Source organism: Ovis aries, chromosome 10 (assembly GCF_016772045.2).
Source record: "Ovis aries strain OAR_USU_Benz2616 breed Rambouillet chromosome 10, ARS-UI_Ramb_v3.0, whole genome shotgun sequence".
Classification (NCBI taxonomy): Eukaryota; Metazoa; Chordata; class Mammalia; order Artiodactyla; family Bovidae; genus Ovis; species Ovis aries.
Genome location: NC_056063.1, coordinates 76,557,132 through 76,572,796, shown reverse-complemented (window position 1 = coordinate 76,572,796; position 15,665 = coordinate 76,557,132). Strand labels below are relative to the sequence as shown.

Genomic DNA, 15,665 nt, shown 5'->3' with positions numbered 1-15,665 from the left:
AGTAGCAGATGGTAAGTCATGATCCCCTGGAGGAGGGCATGGCAACCCACTCCAGTATTCTTGCCTGGAGAATCCCATGGACGGAGGAACCTGGGTGGCTGCAGTCCATGGTGTCGCACAGAGTCGGACACGACTGAAGTGACTTAGCAGACTTAGCAGGAGTATCAAGGTTACACAATTACCTGTATCCAGTATCAGTGCCGAGTGGAGTGTGGCTGCTGGAGTGAGGCCTTGGTCATCACTTTGTCCATCTGTCCTACAGGATACGTGGGCTCATTTCTGTGTGTGTGAGTGTGTATGTGTGTGTGTCCAGGTGGGTCTGGGTCCAATATGGACTCAAGATTGATCCTGGACGCCCAGGCGGGCTACCTTAGAGGGTGTGTGTGTGTGTGTGTGTGTGTGTGTGTTCAGGTGGGTCTGTATGTGTGTCCAGATGGATCTGGGCCCAACATAGACTCAAGGCTGTGTGTGTGTGTGTTCCCAGGTGTGTCTGGGTCCAACGTGGACTCGTGTGTGTGTATGTGTCCCCAGGCGGGTCTGGGTCCAACACGGACTCAAGGCTGACCGTGGACGCCCAGGCGGGCCGCCTTAGAGCGCACGCAGCGGTAGAGAAGCCCCAGGTGTGCGTCCTCGGGGCTCCCGGCGCGTGCTCGGGTGTGTGCGCGCGGCCCCCGCGGGCGGGCGGGTACCGCGTCCCGCCTCCAGGGGGCGCCCTCGGGGGCGGCCTCCCCGGGGCGGCCGCCCCAGCCACGGCCGGCCGGGATTTCCGCTCGGTCGCTCGGGCCGGCTCTCGCCGAAGGGCGCCGCGCTCCGAGGCAGGTGAGTCGCCGGGCGCGGGCCGAGCCCGGCCCCTGTCCGTCCCCGCCCCCGCCGCGAGGGGGCCCCGGGGCGTGGGGGCGTCGCACGCCGGCGCGTCTCCGGGGCCCGCGCGAGCCGGGGACGGAGGGCGGGGACAGAGCCGCGGCCGTGGCGGGACGCGGCGCCCGCGGGAGCGGCTGGAAGGGCGGCGCCCCGGGCCGTTAGCGCGTCCGCACGGTGTCCGGCGCAGCGCGACGCGGACGCCTCGGCCAGTTACCCAGGTGTAGACGCCGCCTCTTCCCAAAGAAGACGTGATGACCCATCAGAAGGGTCCCCTTGAAAAGGATCTCCCGGTCTGATGCTTCTGGTTTTAACTTTGGAGATCCCTGTTTGCGAGGAGACCAGAAAGCTGCACAAGAAAAGAGACCATCTGGCGCTTGTCAGTTTCTGAGTTCGGGCTTCTTTGGAGCTGTTAGTGACCCCGCTGAGTTTTTGAAGAAATCTCTTTTACTGCCTTGGTTAGGAAATATGCTTATTGAGTTTTCACTCTATTGGCCAAGAGAACACCGCAGCCGCACTGGTAACGCTAAAGAGGTGCACGATTTTTTTTTTTAATAATTAAATTTATTGGTGCATGATTTTAAAACACACCTGACTCCAGGCTGTTAATATTGAACTGATAAGAAAATGAGACTTGGAGCCACGTCTTCTTAAAGCAGGATATTAGTTTTGCTTAATGTCCCAGGGAGAAATCTTGGATTAAAAACTAAAAGTTCTCTCTAAATCAGTTGGATTTGACCAATATAAAGTGTAGGTCTCACACACACGTTTTTATGTACTTTTTCCTGTAACTGAAGACCGTTCTCCCTGGTCTCACTCAATTTATTGAAATGCTAATAAGAGACCCCTGCAGGTTGCCCACATTTTCCCCAAATGCCTTGTTTTTCCTAAAACGACTCCCTGGAGAAACCAGAAGTTCCTGAATAAGCAGACTGCCTGGGTAGAGAGCATTTGTGTTTCAAAAGCTGAGTTTGCAAAGGTAAATTAATTTCTAATTGGTGGACCTTTGTACAGAAGTGTTTTGGACTGGCTGACCTTGCAAACCAGGGTCCTGACTATTAGCACTAGACCTAGAGAAGGTGGTTATTCACGCTGACCTTAGGTAGCCAATTGTGGGCAGAAGAATAGAGCAAAGATAGAACATGGTATTAAGTTTATAAAATGATCTGTTCATTGCCCTCTTATTTTATGTAGTAAGATCTTGAAAGTTCCAGTCTGGGTCAGCTCTTGCAGGTGGAGTCAAGGCTCTGTACTTGAGGGCTTTGTACTCAAGTCCGCTGGGCCTTTCCAAGGGGCTAGGGCACCGGTGGGCATGGAGATTAGTGCAGCATTGTTGGCAGACGGACGGTCCCAAGGAAGGTGACGACAGGAGGACAAAATTCAAGCAATCTTACTCTTTTCTAGGACCTTCTTCATCCAAGAGGTAACGCTCAGATTAGAGACTTTATGAAGAGAGTGTTGGTTAAACAGGGCCGGCATCTTGCGTAACAGATTCGTTCTTTAATTGAAGCTCTCTCTGGTCAGTAATACTGCTCAGGGCAAAATGACCTTGCCTAGATTGGATCTGAGAGCTAGGCAGAGAGTAGGCAGAGATTACAATGTGGAAGGTGTTATTATGCCCCCATATTATACCCCCTGAAACTGGTTTACAGTTAGTAGAAGTCTCGGGTTTGTATGACATCACAAGGTAATGGACATGGTAAATAGCTAACATTTCTGGAGGATGAAATAAGTGCCCAAGGGCAGTTAGAGCACTGGGAAATGAATTCCTGGCAGAGGACTGGGGGAGGTCGTAGTGAGGCTTCACCTTGGACCCAGGGTAGAATTTTTACAGGCAGAGGAGTGGAATGGGGACCAGCATTCCTGGTGGCAGACTGTGCCTGTGTGCGTGCAGGCTTAGTCATGTCCCACTCTTTGTGATTCCATGAACTGTAGCCTACCAGGCTCCTCGGTCCATGGGATTCTCCAGGCAAGAATACTGGAGTGGGTTGCCATTTCCTGGTCCAGGGGATCTTGTAACCGTGTTGGAGAAATAGGGATGAAACTCTGTAAGGATGGTGCGGCCGGAGGCCTGCCTAGAGAGAAAGGCCCTCTGGAGATAAACTCTAGTTTTTGATCAGAGCTCTGATTTTTAATTTGCTTTTTATTAAAGCAAATTTAAAAGGGAAGGGAATGGTATAATGATCTTCCATATATCCATCAACAATGGTTGATTAAAACAATTTCTTTTTTTTTTTTGGCTGTATCTGCTAATCTTTTCGTTGAAGTAGTTTAAATTGCAGATAACATATTTCACCCCTGTCTAGGGTAGTTGCTTTTGTTTAGTTATGGCTAAGGTCATGCCTGACTTTTTGCGACCCCATGGGCTATGGCCTGCCACGCTCCTCTGTCCGTGGAATTTCCCAGGCATTGATCCTGGTATGGGTTGCTGTTCCCTTCTCCAGGGGATCTTCCCAACCAAGGGATCGAACCCGGGTCTCCTGCATTGGCAGGCGGATTCTTAACTACTGAGCCACCCAGGAAGCCCGACTAGTGTGGCCTGTACCTCCAAAAAGGCATTTTCTTGCATAACCATAATACCGTTGTTATCTCTTTATCAAATTGACAATAATCCCTTCATGTTTTCTAGAACCCAGTCCACAGATTTCCTTGATTGCCTCAGAAATGCACTTTTACCCTTGGCTTGTGTGAGTCAAAATGGGCCACACAGGGTGTTTTGTTGAGTGTCTATTGTCTCTTAGTCCAGGACAGGGTTTGACAGACTTAGTGAAAAGGGCTAATGACTAACTCCTTAAGCCTTCTCAGGCCATGTGGTCTCCGTTGCAGCTACTCAGCTGTGTTGCTGTAAAGACTCAACCATGGATGATATGTGAATGAGCATGGCTGTGTTCTAGGAAAATTGTTTCCAAAGGTTTTTGTTTTAAACTCCGCCTGCAGGTGGGAGTTATCTGAGGGCCGTAGTTTGCTGACTCTGGTCTGAAGCAGTCCTGTGGGTTTCTTGAATGCCATGATTCGCTGGTATCGCCTGGTCGGCTCTGGACGGCTCTCATTCTGGGTTTATTCAGCTTTGTATAGAGTGTAGGTTAGCTTGTTCCTCTATCTACTGTGTCTGCATAAACTGCAAGGTAGATCTAAAGGCTTAATTAGAGTCAGAGTCACCATTTACGGCAAGTATGCTTCAGATGTGATTTGGATGTTTTTTCTAACAGTTGAACGAGTCACTATTTTATCTGTTGGCCGTACCATGCAGCATATGGAATCTTAGTTCCCTGACCAGAGGTCAAACCTGCGCCCCCTGCATTGGAAGTGTGCCATCTTCTTGGACTGCCAGGGAAGTCCCTGAATTTTTTTTTTTTTTTTTTTTTTTTTTGGTTCTTAATTTAGGACTTTAAAAGATTTGAGCTTCCCTCATAGCTCAGTTGGTAAAGCATCCACCTGCAATGCAGGAGACCTCGGTTCAATTCCTGGGTTGGGAAGAGCCCCTGGAGAAGGGATAGGCTACCCACTCCAGTATTCTTGGGCTTCTTTTGTGATTCAGCTGGTAAAGAATTGGCCTGCAATGCGGGAGACCCAGGTTTGATCCCTGGGTTGGAAAGATCCCCTGGAGAAGGGAAAGGCTACCCACTCCAGTATTCTGGCCTGGAAAATTCCATGGACAGTATAGTCCATGGGGTCGAAAAGAGTGGGACACGACTGAGCGACTTTCAATTTCAAAAGATTCGAGGGGATTTCCCTGGCAGTTCAGTGGTTAAGATTTTGCTCAATGCAGGGGGATGAGGGTTTGATTCCTGGCCAGGGAGATAAGATCTCTCCTGCGTTACAGCCAAAAAACCAAGACATAAAACAGAAGCAATATTGTACAAATTCAATAAAGACTTTAGAAATGGTCCACATAAAAAAAAAAAAATCTTTTCCTAAAAAAAGACTCAAATCCACGTCCGGGAAACTCAGTATTCCTAAAATAATCTTACCCTGATGGCTGAAGATAGACTCCATTCTTGTTTTCCTTATCTGAAGGAGAGGCTATAACTGCTGTTTCTCAAAGTTGAGAGCTTTGGGCCCCTCTGCTACACCAGTGCGAGCTTGCCTCTGTTCTAGGCATCCTTCAGCCCCCTGGGTCATGTTTTTCCACTGAATGGCAGTCCCTTCCTTCTGAGCCGCACACCCGAGGTCTGAGATGCCATCCAGGGGGCTGGGTGCTTTAGCCTTTAAGCCCTCATCTCTTAAACACTCCGCGTTCTTCACTCACCTTCCTCTTCATCTCACCCCCGGCGGGACTGAGAACCGGACACCTGGTCCGTGGACTTCTGGTCCCACCGTGAGGTGGAACTACTTGTCCTGCATCCTGTTTGGAAGGATTCCGAGGTCAGACACTCTTCAAGCTCCCTCTAATGCAGGATTCTAAGGCTCCGTGGATTTGAAGAAAGCAGCTTACAGGTGTCAGTTGTTTTCCTCTTTTCGGGAGTGTTTGCTGTTGTAAACTGTAGAGTACCAGAGAAAGTGTGTTGACAGGGGGTGTTAGTCGAAGGCCTGTCTTTTTGTCTTTCAGGAATAGTGGTGAATCTGTTGAAACCTTTTTTTTTTCCTAGATAATGTGCCATTGGTCTTTTTCTTACTGATTTGTAAGAACTCTGTATACATTGAGGATGCTAATCTTTTGTCAAATATGTTACAACTGTTTCCCCATTTTTAAAAACTTTGTACAGTATTTATTCTCTAAGAAAAATTTTAATTTTACATAGGGGAAAAAATGTCAATCTCCCCTTTACAGTATCCCTGGTTTGTGTCTCATGAAGAAATACCATTTTAAGCTCTTTAAAAAAAAAATCTGTTAACACAGATTAATAAGCATATGATGAAAACTAGGTACATATGATTCTGAAAATAATACTCTTTCTACCAGCTATTATAATATCCATTTGATTAAATGTTGGCCTTTAAGATGGGCCCTACGTTGACAAGTTTTGATGTTGGGAGATGGGTATTTTGGGGGTCATCATATCATGACTTCTGTATATCTTTGACTTCCCAAAATGAAAAAGTTTTCTTAAATAGAAAGAATAGTAGATGGAAAAGCCATTTTGTCCTATTTGTTCATATTCAGCAACTATTAATTCTCTACTCTGTGGTGAATACTAGGGGTATTTTGTTAATAAAGGCAGAAGATGTTGGAATTCACATTTCTCATGTCAGAGGCAGATGCTAATTGCATGGTTAAAGGCACCAACTCCCATGTTAGACTGCCTGGCTTCACCTACTGGCTGGGTGATTTTGAACTTCTTAATTTAAAAGATGGAGGCTAAGAATCACGTCTACCTGCTAGGGTTTTGGGGAGGCTTGAATCAGAGAACCCATGAAAATTCCTTTGTGTGGTGCTCCGAAACTCCAATACTTTGGCCACCTCATGCAAAGAGCTGACTCATTGGAAAAGACCCTGATGCTGCGAAAGATTGAAGGCAGGAGGAGAAGGGGACGACAGAGAATGAGATGGTTGGATAGCATCACTGACTCAATGGACATGGGTTTGGGTGGACTCCGAGAGTTGGTGATGGACAGGGAGGCCTGGTGTGCTGCAGTCCCTGGGGTTGCAAAGAGTTGGACACGACTGAGCGACTGATCTGAACTGAACTAGCATTTAGTCAACACTCGATAAGTGTAGACTCTGAAGGAAAGAATTCAGTCAAGCCAGGCCCAAGCTGAGAGGTGCTAAGAGAATGCCTGGAGTGGGCTCCTGGCCTCGCCTGGCATGGTTAAGCAGGGTCTATGGTCAGGAGAGCTTTTCCGGGGGGAGGGATACTTTTGAGTGGAGATGTGAGATGTGGGCGGCACGTCTTTTAATCACAAGTACCCTTTTGTGGGGAAGTGAGGAGGCAAAGTGGCAGCAGGGGGCTCAGGCGGAGGCCTGGTGACTTGAGGAAGCAGGTCTGACTTTGTCTTAGTTTCCTGGTCCTGCCGGAGCTTAAACCACCCAGATGGATTGTCCTGTTCTCTAGGGCAGGAGTCCAGCTGGGTGTCACTGGGCTGAAATCTGGGTCTTGGGGGGGCCATGTTCCTCCCCCCGCCCCGGAAGCTGTGGAGGCGAACGTGTTTTCTTGACCTTGCAGCCTCCACTTGCAAGGGAGCCCCTGTATGTCCCTGGGGGCCCCCCAGCCAAGAGAACGGCTCCGTTTGGAAGCTTCGTGGTTCGATTGGGCCCCCTTGGAGCATCCAGGGTAATTCCACATCTTCAGGCCCTTAACTTGAACCGCACACAATCCATAGAGCCCCCTGTACCAGGCTCTGGGGCTGAGGACAAGGCGTCTTTGGGGGCCTTTCTGCCGCCACCTCGCTGGGTTGGCGGTGGCTCCCCAGATGTTTGGGCGGTTGGTTGCGCTCCGGCCAGGTGCTGACAGTTATCCTGGTTGCTCGGCTTTCCTAGGCTCCTGGGCTCTCCGATGGTGGCGGTTCGGTGCAGGCAGGCTTCTGTGAAACCTCCCCGATTGTGTCTCCACGGAGCGGCGGTCAGGATCTTCTTTGACCGACTCCTGTGCCCCCGTGCCCCCATCCCCTCCAGGTCACGCCTGCTCTGCACCCTGACGGGGGTTTTGAACCGCAGCTATTTTACCTTCTGGTTTTTCTGTTGCTTTTGCCTGTGTAATTCTTTTTGCACACTAGCCTTAAATACTGCCTTATGATAAATAAAATTCATATTATAATATTGGGTTGGCCGAAAAGCTTATTCAGGTTTCCAATCCTGTCTCATGGAAAAACCCAGAAGAGCTTTTTGGCCAACCCAGGATTGAGTATTTTCTTCTCCGTTAATACTGACTGGCTGAGAGCTAGGCCTCCCTCCTAACAGACCCCCACTGACTGGGAGTGCTTTTATAGACCTCTGACCGTTGGAGTTACACCAGAGGAAAGCAGAGAAAGAGTAAATTAGAGAGAACTTGTATTATGCTGTGTTCTTGTCTCTGTCCATTCCTACATCTGCCTTTAAAGCTTTTTGAGCGTTAATTACCTCTTCCTGCCGTTGTCATCTGCACTTAGGTAGGTATAGCAGATAAATTAATGAAAACTATTAATATTTCTATAGCTTATGATAGTCTTAATTATTTATGAGCATTAAATGAGATTTAAAAGCATTCTTTGAGCCACTATTTTTGAGACGAATCACAGCTGCCTTGAATTACTCTTTCTCTCTCGACTCGGTTTTCTGTAAAGTTAGATGCAGATTATAAAAGCCTAAAAAGCTGTGGGGGGAAATTAATCTATCTTCTAAGTGAATAAAGAACAGCTAGATGGCATTCTTGGGAGTATTTATGAAAAATAAGTCCCTGGTTTTTTTCCTCTCGTCGTTTTTTTAATGTACATCTCCAGTTCAGTTCAGTCGCTCAGTCGTGTCCAACTCTTTGCAACTCATGGACTGCAAGCACACCAGGCCTCCCTGTCCATCACCAACTCCCAGACTGTGCTCAAACTCATCATCAAGTCGGTGATGCCATCTACCCATCTCATCCTCTGTCACCCGCTTCTCCTCCTGCCTTCAATCTTCCCAGCATCTGGGTATAAATATCTCCAGCGCTCCTCAAATAAGAGCACAGTAAACCCTTGTGAACCCGCAGTGGCAGAATCCACACACCATCCTGGCTTTACCATACCTGCTTCAATTGCCCTCCTTTCTTTGCTTTTTGAGTTTTTGTTCATTGGCTTGCTTCTGGAGAATTTTGAAGCAAATATCAGCACCTATGTCATTTCACCCCTAGATTTTTTTTTTCTTAATATATATATTTTATTGAAGTGTAGTTGACTTATAATGTTTCAGGTGTGCAGCAAGGTAATTCAATTATACATATACCCGTATATTATTTTTGAAATTATTTTCCATTATAGGTTATTATAAGATATTGATTATAGTTCCCTGTGCCAGACAGTAAACTTTTGTTGCTTGTTGCATGCCAACTTTTAAAATTAGAAATCTAGTATGCTATGCATACTAAGTCAAACAAGTGGAATCAAAATGTCATACATTTTTTAGTTAGGCAAAAATTCACAAGCTTTCTAAAATATATATAATACATATTTATATATGTATACAAAGCTTTTATACTATTCTTGATAAAGGCTTGAGAAGGAGCATCAAAAAAAAGGATGGAGAAATTGGAAGACATGAACTAAATGGAATGGGAGCCCTGAATATGAAATAGAAATAAATGAAACAAACTAGATAGGAATAAAAGATCATCATATAGGTCTGGTGTTCCTAAACATGGCTTCTCATTAGAAATATATCTGGAGCTTTGGAGGAAAAAAGCAATACCTGGGCATTTGTATTTTTCAAAAAATTCCAAGATAATTGATATGCATCTAGATTTTAAAAAATGATTACAAAAAAAAGTGATTACAGGTTTTACTATTAAATAGTAGTTTTTGTGATATAGAATTCTATTGTTTTTCTGTTGACCAGTCCTGATACAGTGAGTAATAGTTACATAATCATAATCACAATGGTAAAAGATGTTTATCAGTTTTCACAATAGCCAAACAAAAAATAAAAGATAATTACAGTTGTGAGCCATAATGGGGATGTGATTAACCTAGCAATATAAAATAATTGCATGCAATTTGGGGGGTCACGTGAGTGATGTGATGAGTGGAAGCGCATATATGTCCATGCTTTCATCCACCCAGCCAGTCTCTGTCTTTTGGTTGGTGCATTTAATCCATTTACATTTAAGGTAATTATCAATATCTGTGATCCTGTTTACCATTTTCTTCATTGTTTGGGATTATGTTCTGTAGGTCTTCTCTTATGTTCCAGCCTGGAGAAGTTCCCTTTGGATTTGCTGTAAAGCTGGTTTGCTGGTGCTGAAGTCTCTGAACTTTTGCTTGTTTGGAAAGCTTTTGATTTCTCCATCAAATCTGAATGAGAGGCTCGCTGAGTAGAGTACTCTTGGTTGTAGGCTCTTCCCTTTCATCACTTTAATATATCATGCAGTTCTCTTCTGACTTGTAGAGTTTCTGTTGAGAAACCAGCCGATAACCTGAAGGGAGTTTCCTTGTATGTTATTTGTAGTTTTTCCCTTCTTGCTTTTAATATTTTGTCTTGTCTTTAATTTTTGTCAGTGTGATTACTGTGTCTCTCACGACGTTCCTCCTTGGGTTTATCCTGCCTGGGATTCTCTGTGCTTCCTGGCCTGGGCTGTCTATTTCTTTTCCCATGTTAAGGAAGTTTTCAGCTATTATCCCTTAAAATATTTTCTCAGCTTCTTTCCCTCTCTCTCTTCTCCTTCTGGGACCCCAGTAATGCGAATGTTGTTGCATTTAATGTTGTCCTAGAGGTCTCTTAGGCTGTCTTCATATTTTTTTTCCCCCATTCTTTTTTCTATATTCTGTTTTGGAGCAAGTGATTTCCAACATTCTGTCCTCCAGGTCATTTATCCATTCTTCTGCCTCAGTTATTCTGCTGTTGATTCCTTCTCATGTATTATTCATCTTTGTTTGTTTGTTCTTTTAGTTCCTTGGTAAACATTTCTTGCATCGTCCCCATTGTTTTCCCGAAATGTGGTTTTTGTTTTAGCCACTGTGGGATTGTGGTTCTTCTGTCTGCCGTCTGAAGGAGCAGGCTAGAAGGCTTGTGCAAGCCTCCTGATGGGAGGGACTGGTGGTGGGAAAAACTGAGTCTTGCTCTGGTGGGCAAGGCCTTGCTCAGTAAAACTTTAATCCAATTATCTGCTGATGGGTGGGGTTGCGCTGCCTGTGTCCTTTGGCCTGAGACAACCCCGCCCTGGGGTCTGTGGGCCCTCTCACCCACCCGGGGTGGAGGGGTGTGGATTTGATTTTATCATGATTGTGCCCTTCCTGCCATCTCAGTGTGGCTTCTGCTTTGTCTTTTTTTGGTGGGTTCCAGCGTCCTCTTGTCAATGATTGTTCGACAGGAAGTTGCAGCTTTGTTACTTTCACAGGAAGAGATAAGCTCATGTCCCTCTACTCTGCCATCTTGAACCGGAAGTATCCCTCACCCCTAAATATTTTGGTATTGAATTTTATTCAAAAATTTACTTTTAAAATAACTATAATCCTACCTAACAATTTGGAGAAGGCAATGGCAACCCACTCCAGTACTCTTGCCCTGGAAAATCCCATGGACAGAGGAGCCTGGTAGGCTGCAGTCCATGGGGTCACACAGAGTCGGACACGACTGAAGTGGTTTAGCAGCAGCAGCAGCAGCAGCTACCTAACAATTAACAAAAAGTCTTTGATATTGTATAATGCTGTATTCAAATATCCCCAGTTGTCTAAAATAATCTGTTCAGCTGTTTTATTCAAAGCAAGATCAAAGCAAAGCTCTTTTATTGTATTTGGTTTATATTAATATATCTCTTAGTCTGTTTTAATTATAATAATGAATACGTGCCATCTTAGCTTAATTCAGAATGCTCTTACTCTTATATCTACCTTTTGCTTTTATCTCATTGTTTGACATCAATTGCATGCTCTCATGCTTTCAGTCATTATTTTGAATTTATATAAAGTAAAATTGACCTTTTTTGTTGTATAATACTTCGAGTTTTAAAATTGATTCCTGTAACCTTATAGAGCACTCCCATCACCAGAAATACCCAGAAAACAAAAGAAGCCCTCCCTCATTCTGCACCCTTGAAGTGAAACCCTCACCCTGCCCCTAATTTCTGATCACCCTTGATCTGGTCTCCATCTTTATACTTTTGCCTTTCCCAGAAAGTCACGTAAGTGAAGTTACACAGTATGTAACCTCTGAGACTGGCTTCTTACATTCAGAGGACATCTTTGAGATTCGCCCACATGTGGATCCTTTCTTCATCTGCTGGACATAGCACGAGTTTATCCATCCACTGTTGAGCATCTGTTGAACATTTGGATTCTTCATAAATTTTGGTGGTTATGAATAGAGCTGCTACAAACATTTGTATATGGGATTTTATGTGATCAAAAGTTTTTTTATCTTTCTATGGTGGATCCCTCTGACTAGGTGGCTGGGTCAGGGGGTAGGTGTACGTTGAACTTCATAAGAAACTGCCAAGTTGTCTCCCAAAGTGGCTGCTGTTGGTCAGTCGCTAAGTGGTGTCCGACTCTTTGCAACGCATGGACTGGAGCGCACCAGGCTCCTCTGTCCAGAGGATTTCTCAGGCAAGAATACTGGAGTGGGTTGCTATTTCCTTCTCCAAGGGATCTTCCCTACCCAGGGATCGAACTCGCATTTCCTGCTTTGGCAGACAGATTCTTTACTGCTGAGTTACCAGGGAAGCCGCACCATTTTGTATCTCTATCAGGAATGTAGGAGAATTCCAGTTGTTCTGTGTCCTTGACAGCACTTGATATTGTCAGGTTTTTAAAATTTGAGCCACCTTAATTGGTGTGTTGTTTTTTTTTCTTTTAATTATCTGATTTCAGTTTTTTGAGTATCATAGAAATATTTTAAATAATTCTTGAATAAATTACCAAACTAAATTTATTTTATATACCCATTAGAAATATTTCTGGTATTCTGGTGATATTCTACATTTTAATATGTTAAATATTCTGTATCGGAAAATAGCTAGATTAAAACCAGATTAGTCTACAGATGCGCGTCTTCCTTGGATCTCACCCACTGACACGTCGTATTTGGCAGAGGTTTACAGAGCAGTGTCTGGACCGTGATGCATTTTGCAGTGACCATTCATTATATGTGTCTCGTGCATGTCTTGCTCCCAAAGGCATGTGCTTTTACCATGAGCACTGTGATTTCTCTTGCCATCAGTTTTATGCTAGATTAGATTGATTGGTGAATAGTTAATTCCATGAAAGCAAATGGATGTAGGCAGAGAGTGATTTCTTTGAGTGCCTTTTAGCCAGGTGAACCCTGTTGTCCTTTAAAGATGGACCGCTCCTGTGTGTCTGAGGCAGCAGTAAATGCTTGTGTTTGAATCCCTTTTTCCTTCTGAAAGCATGCTGAGCTCAGGAAGAAAACCATTTGAGATCTGTGAAATAAAGCTCATATATCCCCCACTGGAAGATTTAGGAACATGGCTACTGATCACTGTTGCTTGCAAGTGTGGAGTTGACTCCTGGACTGCTTACCAGAATATCCCTGGTGGTGCTGTTCCTCACCGCTCACATGAGGTGAAACTGTGAAGTCTTGGGGTGGACAAGGTCTTTGCTAAGATGGGGCCTATCTTTAAATTCAGGTCTCCCCCATTAGCTGCTGTGGTTTGAGCTTCTGGTGGGTAGTAGTATCATTTAAAAAGCGTGGACCTTACTGTCATCTAACTGGAAGAGTAGTGTCCATGTAGGTTTTACTTTGTGACCAGACTCTCTCTGCTTTTGCTTCTTGAAAGTTGCTGGAGGGTCAGACCTATTGACAGACCTTCCTTTGTGACATAGGGCATCAGAAAGAAAAATGCGTCTGACCAAGGAAGGGAGACTGAGGACAGATGGCCGGAAGGGCTTCACGTTGCTGTGGTCTAAAGCCTCGGAGGCCAAGTGCCAGGAAAATTCAGTTCAGAATGAAAAGAAATGGGTTTCTGTGGTTAAGTCATTTTTAAAACGGACGTACTGATAGACTTTTATTACATCAGTTAGATTGGAGTACATCAAAATTACTGAAGGATTGATTAGTAAGGATGTTGCCTCCATTGGACCCAAGTCTTTGTTTTAAGAGTTATTATGGATATTCTTTAAACTTTATGCTTGTTGGTATTAATAAAGTCTTGGATATATGTATATTTTGGAGGGGGTTGAAGGAAGGCATAATGCAAATTTATTGGGGCTTTAAGTCCAGGGTTTCGAACACCGGACTAATGCACCTGCTGCCCCCTGGTGGCGGCGTATTAAACAGTGCGGTTCAGAGGAGTTCTGGAGGGCGCAAGCCCATTGCTCCTAGAAGAGGATTGTAGAGGGAAACAGGAAATGGTTTCTCTTTCCAGCTTTTCTCATAATTACCACCTGTAATTATGACCTCAGGCAAATAATGTAGTTTGACTAAGTCTAGATTTCACTTTCTTCCATTTTAAAATGTAATTGCTTCCTGTTTTAGCATCTTAAAATTCTCCTATGGTAACAGCAAATATTAGTGAAATGTTCCACTTCTTCCCTTATTAGCTGAATCCTAAAAAATCCCAGATATTTATTCAGGAAAGCAGACTCCAGAGCAACTCCTGAAGCTTAACACAAATTTGACTCAGGGCCACGAACTGCATAGACCTGTTTGTAGCATCAGTTCAGTTCAGTCGCATCCGACTCTTTGCGACCCCATGAATTGCAGCACGCCAGGCCTCCCTGTCCATCACCAACTCCCGGAGTTCACTCAGACTCACGTCCATCGAGTCCGTGATGCCATCCAGCCATCTCATCCTCTGTCGTCCCCTTCTCCTCCTGCCCCCAATCCCTCCCAGCATCAGAGTCTTTTCCAATGAGTCAACTCTTCTCATGAGGTGGCCAAAGTACCGGAGTTTCAGCTTCAGCATCATTCCCTCCAAAGAAATCCCAGGGCTGATCTCCTTCAGAATGGACTGGTTGGATCTCCTTACAGTCCAAGGGACTCTCAAGAGTCTTCTCCAACACCACAGTTCAAAAGCATCAATTCTTCGGTGCTCAGCCTTCTTAACAGTCCAACTCTCACATCCATACATGACTACTGGAAAAACCATAGCCTTGACTAGATGGACCTTAGTCGGCAAAGTAATATGTCTCTGCTTTTGAATATGCTATCTAGGTTGGTCATAGCTTTCCTTCCAAGGAGTAAGCGTCTTTTAATTTCATGGCTACAGTCACCATCTGTTTGTAGCATAGTCCATATTAAATCAACATGGTGACTGTGTATTATGAAAGCATAATTGATACAAGTTGCATCATTTAAAAGTTAATTTTCTTATATTTAACAGTGGTTTTTAAAAAATATAAGATTTACCATCCTAACCAGTGATAAGTGTACAGTTCAATGTATTTATAATGTTGCACACAGATCTCCAGAACTCTTTCATCCCGCAGAACTGAAACTCTTACCCAGTCAACAAGTCCCCATTCCTTTCTCTCTGCAGCCCTTGGCAACCATCATTCTGCTTTCTGTCTCTGAATTTGATGACTCTGGGTCCCTCCTGCGAGTGGAGTCGTAGCAGTCTCTGTCTTCTTGTGATTGACTTATTTCACTTAGCACATTGTCCTCAGGTTCAACCATGGTGTGGTGTGTGCCTGGAGCTCTTTCCTCTTCAGGGCTGATGGTCATGTATAGAGACCACATTTTGTTTGTTCGTCCATTGATGGACACTTGGGGGGCTTCCACCTCTTAGCTACTGTAATGTTATTTCATAATTATATAATGCATATATTACTGATGCAGAGAGGCCTTATTTATTCAGTTTTTTTCCTGTGTATAAAAGGTTAAACTTCATCAGAAAGGACACCATTCAGCCACACTAGATGACTAGGATATGACTTTTTTTATGGATGAGTTGAAAAGGAACTAACATCTATTGGACACAAGCTCTGTGCCAAGTACTTACATATCTGTGATACATTCTGTTGCTTAGTCCTTATAATAATTCTTTGATTTGTCCTCTCTCAGAAGGGGACTGATACTTACTAATATCACTGTGTGCCAGAATTTTGATGTACTGAATACATTGTCTCATATAATTCCCATACATCAGTCTTGGAGGTGGGCATTATTAGCCTCATTTTTTACGTGATGTAACTGTGGTTCAGAGGGATGAAACACCTTGAGCAAGGTCACACGGCTAAAGGCATCAGGGTTTCATCTGACGAGGAAGTGAAACACGTCCAGTGCAAAAGCACGTGTCCTTCGGTCTGCG

At 44.5% G+C, this 15,665-nt stretch overlaps 1 protein-coding gene across 5 annotated transcripts in view; it reads left to right on the top strand.

The window, feature by feature from the left end:
• The first annotated feature begins 792 nt into the window (after window positions 1-792).
• Window positions 793-15,665, top strand: part of GGACT (gamma-glutamylamine cyclotransferase) — a 52,879-nt gene continuing 38,006 nt past the window's right edge. For 2 of the 5 annotated variants that reach the window (XM_027973756.3, XM_042255037.2), the window contains exon 1: window positions 793-819. The gene's annotated coding sequence lies outside the window, so the exon portion shown is untranslated. Of the gene's footprint in view, window positions 820-919; window positions 1,393-1,542; window positions 1,838-15,665 lie in introns of those variants that run through there. The other 3 variants (XM_060394659.1, XM_060394662.1, XM_060394660.1) reach the window with 2 other exon arrangements.